Source organism: Pteropus alecto, unplaced genomic scaffold (assembly GCF_000325575.1).
Source record: "Pteropus alecto unplaced genomic scaffold, ASM32557v1 scaffold65, whole genome shotgun sequence".
In the NCBI taxonomy this organism is placed as follows: Eukaryota; Metazoa; Chordata; class Mammalia; order Chiroptera; family Pteropodidae; genus Pteropus; species Pteropus alecto.
The window spans coordinates 1,407,030-1,427,487 of NW_006439191.1; positions in this window are offsets into that span (position 1 = coordinate 1,407,030).

The following is a 20,458-nucleotide window of genomic DNA, read 5'->3' on the forward strand; positions in this document are numbered from 1 at the left end:
TAAGAATGTCACTTCCATGTCAGCTGAATTTGGCTGCATATTATATTTAAATTAACTCTTGCAAGGAAGTTAAATGAAAAGCACATGATGGCCTGTACTTTCTAGTTTGTGCTTTCATAAAACTTGATTTAAATATTTTATGCTTCAAAAAAATGTGTTGACATATTTTAATAAAACTACTATTTTTATAAGCTCTATACTTCTTATACTCTCCATGTATCCATTTAAATTTATGTTTCGGTATGCTTATGTTTTATTCCTATTCCAGCCTTCAGACATAAGCCGTGATTCTTCAAGTAATAATAGTTAAAAACTGACCTTGAGTTACAATAAAATGGAAACTGATAAACTCTGTTCTTGATCTTTAGAAAAAGTTAAAAAGCTCTGAGAATAAATCTGAATGCCAGTATTAAAAGGATGTCATTTTGTTAAAAAAGATTTGACCTCAGCGTGCTTAATCTAGTATTAAGGTAGTTCTGATTTTCTCTTTAAATATAATGTTTCTAATTATCAGTAATTGAAACTAATTTTGGTACACAGCTCTTATTAAACAAGACAAATACTGCATGAAAGATGTCATGGCCTTTTCATTATCACTTTGTCAGAATATTTCTCTAGAGATATTTATTAATTTCAAAGCTTTCTATGTCTTCAAAGAGCTCGGTAAGGTAGAGCTGGTTCTTGGTATTACTCCAAACTCATACATTCAAAAGGAGAATGTATAATTTAACACAGACAGCAAGAGATTGTGGTGTGTTACATAACAAATCATTTTTTTATTGTAGGAAGACAAATCATACACATTTGAGAAGAATGTTTTAAAGACAAAGAATTGTGTTTATGTGCAGTGATAATTTGGGATTTTATTCTGCCTACTATTCTCAGAATATTTGTTTCAAAACTCATTTGATATGAAATGTCCCCAGTCGAATACTCTTACTTAGTCAGTACTGCATAACTCCTCACAGCATAAAGAATGGGAAAGTGTGTTTGAACCTCATCATACATTCCTAGGAATGACCACTTGACTTCTTGATTAAAAATCAGGCCTATCAAGGTAGCCAGTGTCTACACTTCAGCATTTTGAGGCTTTACTACATACTTCTTTTAACTCATTGTAACCTAATTTGTGATGATAATTTAACAAAAGAAAAACCATGTAGAAAATAGAATGGATTACTTTAACCAGAAACGGTGTGAAGGATCATGTGAATGAACACTTGTATTCTAACCCAGGATGGGCAATCAACTCAAGTGAGTCTTTACTTTTAGAAATGACGGAATGATCATTTTCTCTTAAATGGGAGAAGAGTTCTGGGAAGAAAGAGTACATTTTACTATCCTATGCTTATTTGCACACTGTTTCCTTGACATTTCTTGATGTAACAGAAAATTGAGCAACATTAGCAAAAATGAGGACAAGAACTCAGTACCTTCAACCTTATAAAAGGCTTTCAAATCAATGTGCCATTTACAACGGCCTTCACTGCACGAGTCAGAGGAAAAGGAACGGGGCTCGTCTCCTCTCCCTGATTCCTGCTCTCGATCACAGAACTGCTGCTCCCCGGTGCCTGGCCTCTCCAGCAGCCTCTCCCACTGGCTTTGCTGACTGCATTTTAGACATCAAACTGTCCCAACTTCAGTACCATATAGTTTCACCTTTCTCTGGAAGGCTAAATCACTGAATATGAAATAAAAGTATTGCAATTAAGAATGGGCATGAGGATGGCATGATGACATTTGTGAAAATAAATCGTATAGGTATAATTAGTTATTTACAAAAACACATAGAAAGAGATGTAAAAGAACACATACCACCGAGGGAAGGAAGTGAAATCTAATAGAATAAAATGGAATTTCAATTTTTTTGTCTTAAATATTTATATTATAAATAATAAATGCAGTTTTTAATTAAAAATATATAAAGCGAATGCTATGCAAAATTGAGTGCCCTAAATATGAGTAATTTAAAATTTTAATTATAAAGTTGGATGTAAACATTAGAAACACTGAAAATACGCCATGTTTATTTTGTATGCCTATGTTTGATCACTATTTCAAATTTGCTCTCTAAAACAAAATCCAAAGGATTGCTAGAGTTCTGGGTTTCTTATCTCTCAGATAAGTGCAGATAACATTTCTACATAAATCAAATTCAGTGAAAATAAACTATATCTACTTCAGTCTTCACAAATTCTTTAATCTTAAACAGCAAAACTAATATTAGAAGAACTTTAAAAATCAAATAGGCTATGCAACTGAAACAATTAAAAATAAAAATAATAACCCAAATCTTTTTTATGGAATCCACTTTTCTTGCTTACTGAGAGGGTTAAAGTTCCCAGAGAAATGGAGGGGGTGCTATCAGGTAGTTCTTCTTAGAAAAGGGCTTCTGATACTTTTTTCCTTGTTGTTATTGGTGTTCATTAAAAAACATTGATTATTTTAAGGGCCTCTGCTTTGTTACAGGTGTCTGAATGGAGCGTTATTTCTTTCACTTCCCATTATTACATCAGCCCCGATGTCTCTTAGTTTTCTGAGCAATGAAACTGTGCAAAAATCCTTTTAATAAAGCTACACAATTAATTTCTTTCCGTAGAAGACCAAAGCATTAATGATTAAAAAAAAATTTGTTTTAAAGTTAATGATATAAACCTCATCTTGAATAAAAGAAGTTACATAGATATAGATGTATACATTTATACATCTTTAGATAGGACTACACATATATATCTCGCTATTTTTATATCTACATCTAAATCTGTTTATTTCTCTACATATCCTGAAGAGAACATCTTTAAATCCTATACCCAAACGGGTCTTTCCACACCCCTTCCCCAAGGCTCTTTTTTCATGAATTTTCAAATTGTGTGCTTTCCAATCCCCGACCATTCAACCGAACCCCTGCCCTTCACCCCCCACCCCCTGTCCCGCAACTCATGGGGGACAATATACACTTGGCCACTTGGCATCTCTCCTTTCGGGCAAAAATGAACAGTTTCACTGACTGACATTCTGCCCACTGGGAAGATTTCATTTTGCCACTGTCCTTTAGATGCCCCCACAAAGAGACTGTATTGCTACAGCTGTCACCTTCCGGGTGGTCCCTTCACATCATGCACACTGTCTATATGGAACTCAAGAAGGTAACAAATCAGTAGTCGAGACCACAGTATTGGAGCTACTTCTTCATACAACTCACTTTTTCCTTCAGTACCTGCTTGAGCCCCATCTCATAACTGGCACCTCCGCTTGATAATGTGGTGCTGTCATGCATGGTCGACTTTCGGCCTTGGCTCGAGAGAAAGCCCAACCTCATGATGGACAGCTCAGGCTGCCTGGTAGCTTGGTGCCTGGGATCAGGCAGGTATCCTCTACTAGAGGCTCAGGAACAAGCCAAAAACTATTGCTCAAAGTAAAGTAGTTCTCCATATACAAAATCTGAGCTTTGCTCCTAAACCCTAAGCTTCTGAGACATGATTCATCGATGGGGACCCACTAACAGATCCAATGTCTCTATCAGCCAGTAATACTTCAAGCACCATCAGATTTGCTGGGTCATGTGGCTTAAGTGGCAGAGCAGTTTCTGCCCACAAGGTTCTACATTCCCTGTGGTCTTCCCTCTCTGACTGCCTGCTTGTGGACATTAAGCTTCAGCCTGATGATGACTGTTCCTTCTCTGTTAATGAACATTGCCTTAATATATGAGTAGAAATAAGAAGTTTAAATGTGTTGGCATTTTATTATATATTTACCTGTCCCTGTCCTCAAGCAAAGCAGTGATCCTACAGCCTGAAGGGTGTTCCTTTTTTAACGCAGAGTTTACCACCATCTACTTACTTAGGTATCTATCTAATTTTAAAAATCCTATTCTGTCTACTTATCCTAAACTATCCACAGTAAATCATACATGGATACTATGCCCTCATTGAATTAAGGTCACTACAAAACCACAAGGTTATATATTAGCGGTTTCTCATGAACATATTTTTGATGATTAATATAATTAGTCTGAGTAATTATAGGATTGATACATTCACAGATTGGTCTAATTAGCCTTTGAACAGACTGATGGCTCAACTGAAGAGCTAATAAATTATTTGGCTGATCTCCATGCACCTTTTACACTTAGTTTAATACCCAAGCGTCTGGCAAAGTAACCGGGCAAAGGACTAAAACTTTGCTTATAGATTTTCAGTATCATATTGCCTTAATGAGCATTTATCCCCCTGAATACTTGATTCTTCTTATTTTAATATATATTTAGTGATGCTGATGATAATGATCAGAATTTTTCATTAATTTGCATAGATTGATTAGCACTATTAGAAGGCTTCTGTGATTTTATATTATAAATAACTCTATGAAATCTAGAAATACTGTATAAAATGCATGAAATTAAACGATAATTTTACTTTTCTGTCATCTGACTAGTCCTTGTAGAATTTGCTAACGAACTTCCTCTGCTTTTGACAAATAATGTTGAAATCTCCCAAATTTTAACTTTTACCTAATTCTATTTATGGGCAGCATAATAAATAGAAATTTGTTTCCAAGTTATATTTGCATAATTTTATAAAAGAAATCATAATAATAGTAATACACATGTATAACTCCTGGTATTATTTTTATTTCACAGAGTAAATCTACTTATGTAGTATTTGCATTCGTTTAAACTTTGAAAATTTTAGCTATAATATATATAGAAATCTTCTTGATAGTACGTTAAGGACATTAACTCTGGTAAGTCCATCCATGCACAGAACTCAGCTCAGGCTATTAAAGTGTAACCTTCTGATGATAATGCAAAAGCTAGTCCATGATCAGAGCCCATTCTCCAGGCTGTAATACAGATGTTTGTTCATCCCTGTATCACTTAAAGCCTCACTGAATTTGTACTACTCTTAAGACACACTCTCATAACGATGTGTATAAACTATGCAATTACACATTTAACTGCGGAAGTTATACATAACACATATACTGCTTTCGTCAGAAAAAAATATTTTTAATTTGATGCTATAATAGTGTCTCTTCAATATAGAATTGGTAGTGGTCCATTGGCATGTTTAACAGAATTCTCGTTAGCAACTAAGTAACTTACCCTTCCCACAGACACCTTCTTACCATTCAAAGCCTTAATTTTGCAAATCATGTATTTATCATGTGTGTGTATATGTGCATGAATCTATATAAATCTATTTATCTGTAAATAGATTGATATCACACACTGCTCAAGTTTTTCATTAAGCACAGAGATTCAGAGCTCATTTTCTACTTTCCAATACTGTTACCAACCATGTTTGTTAGCATTCCTGAAACATGATTTTCTTTCCCTTCGCAGCTTCACAATTTCTCTCTTTCCCCAATTTTTTTTTGCAACTTTCCTTGTTTAAACCATAACAATGTTTTGTCTACTGGTCAAAAATATATTTGGAGAAATTTTATCACAGTGTATCAGTTTCACATCAATTCTCTCTTCCTCTTTTTTTACACTTATCCTGAGAACTAAAAATTGAGTTCTTTACTTCAATCCCATTTTACTTGTTGGTTCTAAATTCTCCACTCCCACTTTGGTATCCAATTCTGGCTACTACTTTACAGCTTATCCCTAATCAAACCTAGTATAACATCTTTGAATCCATTTCCTGAGCATGTACATATTACCTATTATGTAAATTATGTACACATCTATTATAAAACTATGTAAGCCATTCTAAATCTCTGAAAAAGGGTAAGGAATAGGGCAAAGAGCAAAAGATTTAAAGACAAGATATCTCATTTTCATAGAAAGAGATGTAAGAAACACAGAAAACACATAATGTGCTAATAATTGTCATTTGTTCTTTCTTCCATCTGGGACTACTTTTGCTGTTGTTGCTTTTAGTTTTACCCCTCCCATGCTTTTTGACCTTATGTGCTTTTGCATTAAAAAATTACATTATGTTAATTACATTCATATTTGGGGGTGAATGAAACTAAATTCATGTATTTAATGTGTCAGCTCTAATGAGAAGTCCTACTTATATTCCTTATTCTGATATGTATAAAAAGTTCTGACTAAACCTTTGAGAACATTTTTACAATCTGGAAAGTAACCAGTTTATGGGATGTTTTTAAACCTTTTCTTTTTTAGATCACATAGACCAACCAAAATAAAACAAATTATTTACTGCTCCATAAGCCGGCTCTACATTGCTATCCTCCCGAACCTGCCTAATAAAGTTAAAGTTGTTATTCAAGAGACTTCATGGCTGACATTAGTTTATGATAGTGAGGTAACAGTATATGTAATTTGTTTTTCATTGACCAAGCATTGCTCTAAGTAATGAAAATCATGTTAAAAGCAAAGTCAGCATAACTGACATTGTACTCAAAGAGTAAAGAACTTTATGTACCATCAAGCTATCATTTTGATAAAGTGGATTTTCCTCCCAGAGACATTTAAATGCCTTAATAAAATAGTTCATACAAGCCAACACTATATACGCTAGTTTCTGTCAAATTATGTTTTCTTAAAACTGAGATATCATCAGACTACTAATTAACAGGTACAGTGTTGTATAAGAAATAATCAGGTTAAAAATTTTAAAACAAAGTTACTGAAACTTGAAAAAACATTTTACTGCTAATGTAGGAATTTTACAGTTTATTTACAATGTTTAATATCAAAGAATTTTATAAATTTACTTATAAATTTTTATTGAGTAAGCCATAGTAATGAATTCCAGTTTGCTGTGAGATTTTATATATAAATGTCACAAATCTGTTTACTATTTTTCTTAATTGTAAGATAAAGTACTTAGATAGTACTTAATATAAAACTAGTAGGTCAGAATTCATGAATAAATGAATGTGATTAGCAGGTGAACACTAATAATAGCTAAAAGCTTAAGTAGTATCTTTCCCAAGAATATTTGTTTCTCACAGTATTTGAATTTCTAATGGTGTCTTCACAGGTCAAAATGACAGTAAGTAAATTCCTTTTAATGTCACTCACTGTAACTTTCTACAAATAAAAAAATAAAATACGTGTAACAAATAGTTCAAAGGAAAGGATGAAAGTGATGATACAGTATACATATTAATATACAAGATTACACTAAATATTATTGAAGTTATCCACCAACCTAGACAATATAAATCTTTCTAATCTAAATTAGCAAGGTAACATGGATTAAAATGTTTTTACTGCTACATAAAAATTTTTAGTAGTTCCTCGAAATCATAAAGATGAAGTCAATATGAGATAGAATGCAGAAAAAGTTAGATATATAGATATAGATATCTCTGAAATCTAGATCTCAAATTTGACCATGGATGTAGCAAAATTATAATGTAATTTAAAATATTCCTTTGTCTGTATATCTGAAACTAATCTAAAATAATACTGAACGTCAACTCTAATTGAAAAATAAAAATTAAGAAATATATATATTTTTTGCATAGAATTCATAGAATTCATTGGAAAGAAAGAGTAAGGCCCTAAGAATTGGAGTGGCACCTATGGCAGGTTCCAGGGAACAAGCACATTCCACTCTCTGGTACTTCTCCCTCCTCCTCCGAGATTAGAAGACTCTTTGGTCAAGTCTAATGCCCTCGCCAGCGAAGTTCTGTGCAAGGGGATGCTGCTCAGGAACCAGCTCTCACTGCCTCCAGACTCACAGCTAGAACACCATTCCAATCGAACCCAAAGTATTAAACAGAAGGCCTGATCCAGGAAGAAATAATGTACGTACTGAAAGTGTTTCAATAGTTGGTGAACCGAGTGTAAATTAGACGCACCATATCGGATCCATGGTCCATGTGACCTCACTCTAAAGGTAGGGCCGCTCCAGGCATTTGGTATTTCTAATTTTGAAGGACTGAGTAAACAATAGGAAGAAAGGTTGAATCTGTGTGAGTAGACAGAATCATAGACTCTGCAAAATTTATTGTGCCATGACAGAAGATTTTTTAAAAATCTATCTTAACTATTCATTGAGCATTTTAAAAATCAACATGGCATCTCCAGTGAAATGAGACAATAACTGTGTTTTTTATTGTTTTGAAGAATGTATGGTGTTTTTGTTGCTGTTGTTTTAGTCTGGTAAGACTGCACACCTGCAGAGGAATAGGTAAGCACGTCCTCATTCATGTCCCTGCACATCCGCACGCCAGAGCCAGAAGGAGGTCTACTCACTTATTCCCTGCTGTGTCTACTCACTTATTCCATTATCTTGGTCACAGGGTAAAGGAGGGGGGTTGCTTGTGATGTGGTGTGTACATGGTGTGTGTGTGTGTGTGTAAGAGTTAGGAAACGCATTGGGGTTTTAGCAGCATCTACTTCTTCTTTTCATGCCAACTCCTTTAGAACTTAACCCAACCTGCAACTTCTGGGAACACTCCCTTCCTTAATTTAGAAAACGTCTGTTCATGTTTCCATATAAAAATGATCCTTCTACAGAATATTTTCCTTTATCCTTCTAGTTTTGGTCACATTTTTCCTTAGGTCTCAAGAACCTGGGACATGACATTTATCATCATTCTATTCAAGTTTCACTATGAAATCCCTGCCCCCATTTACTTCCACTCTGGCCTCTTTTCTTATGATTTGAGTTCCCTGTGGGAGAGGAACGGTTTTTTGTTTGTTTATTTGTTTGTTTATCTAGACATTCATGAGCTCTACCACAGTTGGCACCTGTTATATTCACTATGTGTTTTTTTTCTATTTGGTTTTCTATTTTAAAATACAGAATAAAAAAAAGTATGATTAAAATAATGACTAAATTATCTATATTTAACCTAAATAGAAAATAAACTGTACTAAGGGCTGTGATTCTCTTATTTTTCTTTAATCTCCTATCATGTAAGAAAGAAAAGAATTATTTTATAATTCTGTTGAAAAAGAATTATTTTAAGATTCTGTTGTAAAATTAATAATCTCACAGAGAATAAAAATACTAAGTTTCATATTTCTGAGTCATACCATGTACAGATACTGAGAACATTTTAAAGTTGAAACTGTATCCCATCTACCACTGGAAGATTGATATACTGTCATAACTATATTTTATTGACTATTAGAAATATGTAACTGTTAAATATGTTATAAACTGAAATTTTAAGTGTTTAGGTGGTTCTGAAAATTCCTTTTCAAATAACAGAAAACGTATCCAATATTTATTGAAGTTATTTTCTACACGTCACATTAACCTAGTCTTACTTCTTTTAGCTCTACAGTATTATTTTTATTATGGTGATTAAATAGTATATAAACTTATTTTTTTCTGGGGTATAAAACCAAGTAAAAATACAGATCACATTAAAGATTTTTTTTTAAATTAAAAGATAAAAAGCACATCTGGTAGACATGGTAGCCACAGGGAAGAATCCAGAGACTAATAAAATAAACAATAAAAATACCACCTGCTTATGATTTTTCCCTCTTTTTCTAGCTGTAGTTCCATAGTAGATGAGAGAATTTGGCACAGCAACCTTTTTTATGTATGCTAGGCAGCTGTGCTGCCCTGGATATCTTCAAATGTCATTAAAATTTCTATTCATATAATTTCTTGGTACATAAAAGTCTAGTTAATGCTGTATAAGCAATAATGTGTAAATACCTTAAATCTTGAATCTATATATTATCAGGATATCTAAAATAGATCTGTCACTTTTATAATCGTCAAGTATTCATGAATACTTATTATGGTATTATTAAAATGTTTTCTCATAATATCACAGGTGAGTATAGGCGTTTGCTGAGGTTAAGGATCGTAAAACATTTCCTCAAATTCTTAAAAGCTACTAATGTGAGGCACTAGCCACTTTTCTTACTGAGAATAATTTGTCTAGTTTCATAGATAGTTCATGTCTGTAACAACTATCTCTATCTCTTGACTTGTGAATCATAAAAGGTAAAACAGGAGAACATATGGTGGCTTTTGCATTTTTTCTCCAGAGAGCTCATTCTGAATTTTTCAGAACTTGTCTTAAATTTGACAGAATTACTCATCTAGTTTTCATAAAGATAAAAAAAATATCCTTTTATCTTCTTCTTAGATATTGGAGAGAAAAGGTAAATTTAGTTGTATTCATTTATTGTATCAACTTATATTTGTCTAACACTTTGAATTTTGCAAAGAACTCGACATATATCATCTCGATCTTTAATACAACCATCTGATTCTATTTATTTTAAAGACCAGTAAACGCAATTTTAGCACTAGGCATTGCCTTAAGTTTACGTTACATGAAGACTGACCTGTGTCAATGTCCATCTAAATAGTTGTATAAATATGAATTCTAGGTACAGGATAGGCAAGAATCACCAAAACCTGAGAATACGGGAGTTTCATGAACTACTTTCTTCCTATTGCAAATTGTGTTTAAAAATCAGAAAAAAAATGTCGGGGATTTTTCTGTCTTTGAACCTATTATCTAATAAAGGGACAAAGACAAGTACATTCCCTAATATCTACAGCATGAGATGCAATGTGTAAGATGTATTAGGTGATTTTAATAAATATATATACTATACATGTATTTATATATTGTTATTAATATATAATAACATATTATATATTAATATGATGTATATAATAAATATATTTACTTAAAATATTGTTTTGTGATAATCCTATAAAACGAAGAAGGTCTATCATCTCACATATAAGCCAAAAAAGTGATTTTCAAACCTCTGAGCTTTTGCCAATATGGCATGGAGAGAAATGGCATATCTGAGTATTATTTGTATTTTTCTTATTATGGCTGAGTTTTTTTTACATTTAAAAGCTACTGGCCTTTCATTTTCTATGAACACATACATTTCTACGGTTTACATTTTTTTGCCTTTTTTCCTGATCTATCTTGATTTTTAGGAGATTTTAAATATGAGTGATTTTATTATTTATGATATGTTTTGCATTTTTCTCCAAGTTATCATTACTTTTAGATTTTGCTTTGGTGTTTTGTTCAAAAAGTGTTTATATTTTATAAAGCCCGTTATTTTTCTTGTACATTTGGGTCATATTCATATATTTAAATTAACTGCTTCGATCTAAAGTATCAATTCGCCCGTATTGTCTTTTAATATTTATATAGTCCTACATTTAGATCTCTGATCACATTGGAGTTTTTTCCTGGTTTATGTTGCGAGAGGTGAATGCAACGTCCTCCCTCCCTCCCTTTCTTTTCTTTTTCCTTCCTCCCTTCCTTCTCCCTTCATTCCTTTCTCTCCCTCTCCCTCCCTCCCTCCCCTCCTGTATGAGGTTAAGGTGTACAGCATAATGATCTGATTTACATATATCGTGAAATGATTACTGCAATAAGTTTAGTTAATATTCATCATCGCATATACATGCAAAATATTTAAAATTATTTTTTGCCTTGTGATGAGAAATCTTAGGATTTTGTCTCTATACATGTATGATACACATGTATATCACACAGCAGTGTTAACTATACATTTTTATGAGAAATAAGTAAAATAATGACCACAAATCAGAACTTCTGGATGTTTTTAAATATAATTGTATTATATATTATAATGGTGATTCTTGTAATGGTGATAGCATGAGGGGCTAGAAGTAACAATTAGGCATGCCAGACTTCCTGTACTAGGTTGAGATCTCACCCAGACACCAGAGGTATTGTGCCCTGGACACATATAGGTGACTGCTTATTCCTTATTTCCCGACATATTGACCTGGGTAAAGTTAAAGGAAGTTTATTAAAACATAATGGTATATGCTATAGATATTAGGATAACTAAATCCAATAATGACTACCTGACTTCACTTATTTCTCCCTGAAAACATTTCTTACATAATACAATTTACTAGCTACGAGAATGTAATCAGAAAGGTCTTGGTCCCAATTTCAAATACGAAGATTATTAGTTACTATGTGACACTGTATAAATTACTTAATGTTTCTGTGCATGGGTATTTTATATGTAAATTTGAACTAACTGTACCAGGTACTTCCATTAATGTTCTGAGTATTAAATGAGATTTATATAAATCCCAATTAAAGTTCTAGTGCATATGAGGTGCTTAATGCATAAGAGCTAGCTAGTAGATGGAGTAACAGCAATAACAGTAGCAACATTAATAGTACCAGAAATACCTTAACAATATCTGTTCGATACTGTGATTTGATAGCTAATTACTTGATTATCTTGTTTCAAACATGTTGCTTTCACATGTATATGGGTGGCTGAAATCTTTAAAAAGTTTGGTACCTGTAACATTCCATAATCTTCGATGATTTCAGTAAGGACTTGTATATTATATTACATGTTTATTTGCCAATCTGTCCATATTTCCTGTAACTGCCTTGAAAGCAGGATTTAACTATTTTGTTGATTACTAAATTCCAGCTAGAATAATGGCTACACATTGGAATAAGAATGTTTCAAATGGTATAATTATAGGTTGCATCTCGAAATGCAGGTTATTAACGGATATGGAAGTATGATAACTAGTCATTACCAGTTAACTGGTGACATGTAACTTGCCCTCCACATGGCTCCACCTGGTCTCGAGCCTAAACTCACTCTCCACAGTCACCAGCAGTGGTTAAAGCTGACTCTGGTTTTCTGACCACTGTGTTTTACCTTTACTACCTGTCAAGAAAACATCATTCTGGTTCATTATGAAACTCTGATGACAAAAGTATATGAAAGCCCTTCATTGAAATTGCCTTTAGCCTCCAGCATTCTGCAGGCAGAAGGTGAGCAGGAGGGACACATGGGAATGGTGCGTGATGAGGTCCCCTGTGCACAGGACCTCAGTCCTTCCCCTGACAGCAGGCAGAGGCAAGGACGACCCCAACGACAGTTCCCTAATCTGCTGGGCTGGCTGGCATCTTGAAAATTATGTCATGAAGTCCTTCGCCATTAGTTCATACGGAAAACTGCTTTTGACAAGTTCTTCTAAATGCTGCGCTTTATCAAGAACACTTCCCTCAGTTGTCGAGGGTGTCTGGGTGTCTCGGTCCCTGCTTTTTTCAGTCTCAGGATCATTATTACAGACCTTGATTTTAACCTTTGACAATGTGGTTTCAGAGACAACGTTTGTTTATGGTTAGTCTGGATGAACTAGAGGCCAAGTAAAGAAATATTAAAATAGAAGATTTCAAAGTATTTTTGAGATTCTTCATTCAACAAGTGATTGATATTTTGCCTTATAGTCTTCAAAAAAACTGCCTCTTTTTCTCTTGCATCCATTATTCTTTATAATTAGAACTTGTTTTATAAGTTCTTTGCCTTCACCATCTTATGACTCTTCTTATTGCATGTAAAAATATTTTCTTATAGCAAAAATGTATCATGAATATTGTCTTTTTAATTCATTGAATATAAATTGCCCCCGATATGGTGAATGTCAGAGATCATTTTGAATAGGGTGTTTTGCTAACACCCTTACACAGCACAGCCTGTAAAAATGCTCGATGTAAATAGTGGTCTGGGGAGAATTCTTATCTGACAGACTTTCAAGTGTTTCTCAAAACTGTGTGTTTCAATTTTCCAATTTTTTTCATGTCTTTTTTTTAGTTCTAATAATATACCCAAACTTAATTTGATTCAAATAATAGTTCATTTTTAAATGCCATACTGTCCTACCCACAAATTAAAAACATCTTACCAAATCAACCAACAAAATACATGTTTTTAATTATTTTTTAAACTATTTTAACTTTTATAACTATTGCAAATTAAGACATCGAGGAAACAGTTTGCTAAAGAAAAAATAGGTTTTAGTTTTCAACTATTCAAATATAAAATCCTACACAGTAAAATACGTTAGGGCTAAACTGAGTTACTTATAGCTCTAGACTTTGCCATTAAAGACATGTTTAAGGTTTTTGCAATGATATTCCGTTACACATATTTTTACCCGATTTGATTCCTTATTACTACTTCGATCAGAATCAGTTGTAATGTTCTTATTGAACTGATAAACCTATAACTTGTAGGGATATGAAACAGGAATCTACTCCGACTCTTTCCTTATACATTTGTACATCAATACGCTGATGTAATTTTAAATATGCTCAAAAATAATGTCTTCCTTCATACAGACACCATGTGTTTGTGAAGCATTCTGATAATATCTACTATATTACAGGCCTAATCATTAAACATTTACCATAAATAACACCTTCAGGTTAACTATTATCATTAAGGAATATTGGATTAGTTGAAATAAAGAACATTATGTAGCAGTTAACAGTATCAGAAATATCTGGCCTGTGTTTGGAAGTCTTATTGCCTGACACATGCATCCATGGGATGGGGCATAACAATACCTACCTTAAAGGATTAAGCAAGCAAATATCAACAACGTGCTCCAGCTAATGTCTAAAATTTCAGAGTTCTAAGGAAGTATGTTATTACTCTTACAAGTATTAATTCTGTAACTTCAATTCCCAACTCCATTCCCTACTTCCCTGCCATTCAAATCTCTGTATATTTTTATTAGAGAAATATGGCAATTTTCTCTTACATTAAAGAAATACATTCAATTCCTGGGAAGTTGCAGCTTTAATCTTCCTGCAGTGTCTCTTGAAGCTGCCTGATTTTGCTGCTTCTTAAGCTTTCGTGATAATGGAAGCTCCCGGATGTGTGGGTTCTATTTAGTGGGTGACTCAGGCCAGTGCTGTTCTGGCTTCCAGGACAGACGGGTGGCCTGGGCTCTGTCGATACACACTCTAACCCCTGCTCACCTGCAGCCTGAGCACCGTGCTCTTCTCTTGATCTTCCTCCTTCACAGATGCTCTCTCTTTTTCCGCCTTTCACCCCTTTGGGGATCCGTTAAGACATAATGCACCCCTCCCTTCCACGGAGCATGGTCTGTATTCCTTACCCTCTCCTTCAGCAAGATCTGTTCTTTCCTTCACTCCTCTGCAATCACTAACAACATATTCATTTATTTATGAACGTATCGAAATTACTGAGCCCCAACTTCCCACGGGCACGCTCCTGTGTCACACGCGTGACTGCTCCACAGTGTCCTCAGCTTCCCTTTGGTTAGCAGACACTCTGGCTTCTCTGCATTTGTAACTTCCTGTTCCCCTGCCCCTTCCCGCCAGCTTTCAAAGACCTAACACTGTTTCTGACATTTAAAGGTTATTAAATAACCATTTATATTTGTCATGTGTAAATAGATGAAAGAACATTGATTCTTTCTGAAGAAGCAGTAATTTAGAAATTTGTTTCAATTTTTTTTTTGATTTGCATAGCATTTTAATGTAATTTGGTAGAAAAATGCGTTAAAAACTCTGCAAGGGTGAATTCTGCCACACCACATGTGCTTAGAAGAGGATTCTGAGTTTCCAATGAAAACATCACCCAGCTGACACCCTGATTTTAGACTTACGAGACCCTGAACAGAGAATCCAGCAGTGAACTGCCTGAACTTCTGACCTACACAACTGTGAATAAATGGCAGTTTTTATAAACCACAAAGTGTGTAGGCAATTTTTAATGCAGCCATAGAAAACTACTACAGGTGTATAGAGGAACAGCGAAAGCGAGGGAAGGAAGCGGGGGAAAAGGGAGTTAGAGGGGGCGAGACAGAGACAGAGAGGAAGAGAGATCAATTTAAATAGTATAAATAGAACTAACGATTCCTTCTGCTACCACTCTGAAGAACTCTACCTTAGAGTGAAGATATGATTCCACTTCTTTTGGATGTTCTAGTGTTTCCACAACTTTCAAAGAATGAGCTTCATACATAATTAAGACTGACTTTCTGTTTATGGAAAGACGATTTTCATTAAATATGATTGTAAACACAAGCCAACAGCATCATATATTGTTCAAAATGAGATAAATTTATCTGCTTCAACATTGGAGGAAAACAGGACCAAGCTGGAGTTATTAAGAAAAGCATGTTATTGATCAATGTGAGACCTAACTATGGACATATATTTAGTATAGGTGATTTAACAAGTTCTTGAGATATTTTCACTCATATGTAATCAGTGTGTTATAAATTGAATGAATAATCTTGAATTAAACCTAACTTCACTATTGTCCCGAGTCCTTTTGCTGTTATGAATTCATTAGAGAAAGGTGGCTCTAGTCTATTATTTATTGTCACAGAATTTATGAAGTAGAAAAATTATGTTGTCATTTTTTGTGTGGAAAGACTCCTAAGTTTCTGGAATGTTTTTGCATATGAATTTATTAATCGGTCTAACCAGAATGTTGTCTTATAATTTGGTTAATTTTTACTTATTGATCATGCAAAATGTGTCAAGAAAACTTTTCTAGCCACCAACTCTTGGTTAGGTTCTGTTTTATATGTGTGTATATAGTATGTCAATCTGCCCTGTCTTAGAATCTCTTACAATGTATGGAAGTTATCTATTTTTCTGGCTGGGTCACTCACTGAGCTATGAGCAACTTGACGAAAGGGGTCTGGCTTTGTTCACTACTGAGTATTTGACACAAACATACACTCAATATTTGTTGAACAAATATTTTTAACTTTAAAAATAAAATTTATCATGACTTTTTAAATTTTAATTGCATTCATTAATTCAGATATTTTCAGGATAGGAAGCATAGATGATAAAGGGGATGCAAAAAAAGAACGTCCCATTATTTGTTAATTCGTGGTGCTCACAGTCTAGTGCCATTAAGCTCCAAATCCAATTTAGAGCCCAACTGTAATAATTAGCTCATTCTAGGTGGCCTGTGACATCTCCTGCAATGTGCTCACTTCAAACTCTCTGTTTCGTGTGATTTCCTAATTATGCCCTATGGTAACCCAGTAAGTGACTTCAAATCTATGAGATACCAGGCATGACATAAAAATTAAGAAATAGATTTGGTAAAATGAAAGATACTGTGGCAAAATATTATGCTTCCCTTGACTTATAAATCAGTTCGTCTTGAATGAGTCTTCTGGTAACATTTCAGTCCATTTTACAAATACAGGGAGTTGACTCGAAATGCTTTTGTTGATCCCTGCTGGGTTTAAAACTTCAATTAAGTGACTACCATTCTATTTCCTATGAGAACTAGCTTAACTTCTTCAATTTTTCTTCATAATCCGCATCTCTGAGAATAGGAACATATTGGTTGGAATAATTTTGTATTCCAGTAGGAGCAGTTACATATTTTCTCATGTGATTGATACTGCATGCGAGCCTACTGGTGCACACAAACCTGTGCCTTGTAATTCCTTTAATTTCATTTATATTCGACTGGGACAGGAGCCAGGCTGCTTTCGGCTCCAGCACACCCGCTGATGGTTGGCCAGCAGAGCAGCTTTCCCCCTCCTCTGTGTTGTAGGGCTGCCAGCTTTAACACTTTCTTCTTTTTGAGGTATTTTCTATCACTATCCATTATTCACCAGGAATAAATTTTTTGTATTTATCATGTTTGCCCAGCAAACTTTCACATTCCTTTACTTTTGAATGTAAGTTCATTTAAATCCTTTTTAAGTAGACTAGAGTTGGAATTGCAAATTAAAATTTCTTAAGATGAAAAGTTGCCGAAGGGCCATATTTTGGAAACATCGTGTTCACTATGTTTGTCAAAAATTTACATACTATTGATATGCTCCATTTATCTTGGCATCTGTTACCCAATTTCTTAACTATAAATGAATACATTTTGACTTTCACTGGCTGTTCTACCTAGTAAACAGTGAGAGCTGGCATTGTGATCTCGATTTTATAGAGTGACATGGCATTTTCATTTTTAATTTGGGTATGACTGAGCTATAATTTGTATATATAAGTTTTCAATGTATGTGTCTTTTATGATAAGGTGACAAGTTTAAGAAACATATTCTGTTGATATCCAAGTATAAAAAAATATAGAAATATGTAAATTTTGAACGACAAATTAAATCCCAGATATTCACTCATATAAAAGGCTTGTATTTATAGTTTATTTTTTGAAATAGTAAGTTCTTATATTTTAGGTTCTGTGCCTGATCTTCCTGCAGTGTTTCTCTGATATATCTGTTGGGCTTCTAATATTCATTGTTATTAATTTTATCCTGAATGCACTCCTGCAGTGTTCTGGATTAAAGACGAAATTCGTATTAAACACTTCACAGTACATGTGTCGGCTTGCCTTTGTCCTAGTTCCTATCCATAGGGTGACATGATGAGAGCCAGGTCAGTTGTTTTTCACAGGCAGCTGAACACCGCATAGTTAAAAGATAAAGAAAAATGATTCTTTTCTGTGTAGGGAGAGGAAAGAGGCAGCTGTCTCCTTTCCATCCTAAAGGAGTCTTCCTGGGAACTAAAGGGTCTGAGTAACTCTTTCAACCTTTGATACATGAACAAAGTATTACCAGGAGCCAGATTACACCAGGCTTCTTTTTTTTTTTTTACCAAATTTATTGGGGTGACAATCGTTAATAAAACTATATAGGTTTAAAGTACATAACTCAATAACAGATCATCTATATATTGCATTTTTTTAGCTTTTAAAATCAAGTGATGTCTCTTAATTATGGACTTCAACACTTTTGACAGAGACTTAAATAGTCTTCTAGTCTTCCTGGCACTCCAGGAGTCTTGTCCAGCCAGGCTATAAGCATTCGGCCCTTTTGCAAAACGATAAATTCTTATCTGATCCTTTTGGCGCAGAGCGATTAACCAGGTAATGGCTATGGGTATAATTCTCATGGCATGTCAAGATATTTCTAGGGGAAGTGAAATCAGACAGTCTCTGGCCTTAAAGCACATGTGTTTCCATGTCCCAGAAAGCTAGAGCTTTCAACAGATACTTTGAAAAATCCAGGAAATGTTATTTCTCCACGACAGCTTTCCTATTTACTCCTGTGTCATACTATCTCTTAAGATTTTCTTTGGCCATTCACCTTCTAATTTCAGAGACTGTGTTTTTTCTCCTGTTATGAATTAGCAGCAATCTAAATTAATCATATAAAACATGACTTTATTCTAAAGAAATTTATAATTGGTTTAAGTGACATAACATATAAAAAATAATAATATTAGAAATCATTTCAGGTGCAAAAATACTATAATAGTATAGAGTTTAATAGTACTGTATTAATTTATCCCTAATAATTACTTAAGTTGATTTCTGGCTAAACTCTAAAGTTCAAGATTATTATTCTAAAAGTAGTAATTAGGACAGATTAATAATTTTTGGGAAAGAACGTGGGCTACATTTACAAAATAGCTAAGTGACTACCAGTGAGTATCTTTAAGCAAGGGTGAGACAACCACTTGGTAAAAATGTTGGAATGTTTGAGAATATTTGCTGGGTTTTTAATATTCATCTAAATTTAAAATTATTAAAATTAAAAAATATTAAAAACTCAACAGATATAACAGTAAAGGGAAATTAAAAAAAAAAATACCTGTACAGGGTTTTAATTTGATGATCTCTAACCATACTTCCAGACCTTTGTTTATATAAGAGAGTGCTTTTTCCTTTATATCCAAAAATCCTTTACATCCAAAATTTAACCACCGATGAGGGTGATGTGATGCCACTCCTTCATTCACAGAAGAGAGCTGGTAACACCAAAGTATTTTCCTTTTCTTCTTCTCAAGTATTAAACACTGTAGTAACAATGTAGTTAAAATGAAGTCTCTAATAAGAAGGTTTCTACAAACTACAACAAATTCTCACAGGATTTCTGCATTATTTGCTACCACTGATTCATTCTTGTGTTTTCACCTAATGCGATACAACTTTTCAGTTACAGATATTCTTAAATATAGTCTCTGACCATACAGTTTCTGTTATTATGTTAACTAGGGAATTTAGTTAGTAATTTAAACTTTTTTTTCTAAAATAAAATCAGGTCAGATTGTTTAAGACTAAATTACAATCTTTACCATTAAATTGCCTTAATTATTATAATTAATGCTCTTATTTTCCAGATGCCTTTATCTATAAATAAGTCAAGATTACAATGTATGCAGCATGGTGTGAAAAAAAAATCTGAGCTATATAGTTAGATGACTTTGTTTCAACTATCAAACCAGTTATCACAAATGCGCCCTTGGGCAAAGCATCTAACTTCTCAGATCCTTGTATCTAAAACAGGAACAATATCTACTTCACAAAGCAGAATCAGGGTTTATTAAGATTATATGTGTAAAATATTTCATTTAGTTTCTGGCACATATTAACATTTAGTATATGATAATACTTAAAATAATCTGAAATGTATCTGTATATTGAGTATAAGGGCTCCTTCTCCCTCTTTCCAAATGCAAATGTGGCCATGATCCAACCCAATTGATTTTTAGAACAAGAAAAAAATTATAGCATTAAAAGTTTAAGACAACTAACTCAGATTACATAAATCTTTAGGAAAACTGTTAAGTCCAGATATAAAGTTTGAGGGTACAGCGTGCCTGTTTGCTTTGGAAAGAATCAGTCCATCATTGCCCAGAGAGATACAGCAGAGAGAAAGATGAAGTCAAATGAGCATAGAGCTTTAGGGAAGAGGATGGACACAGG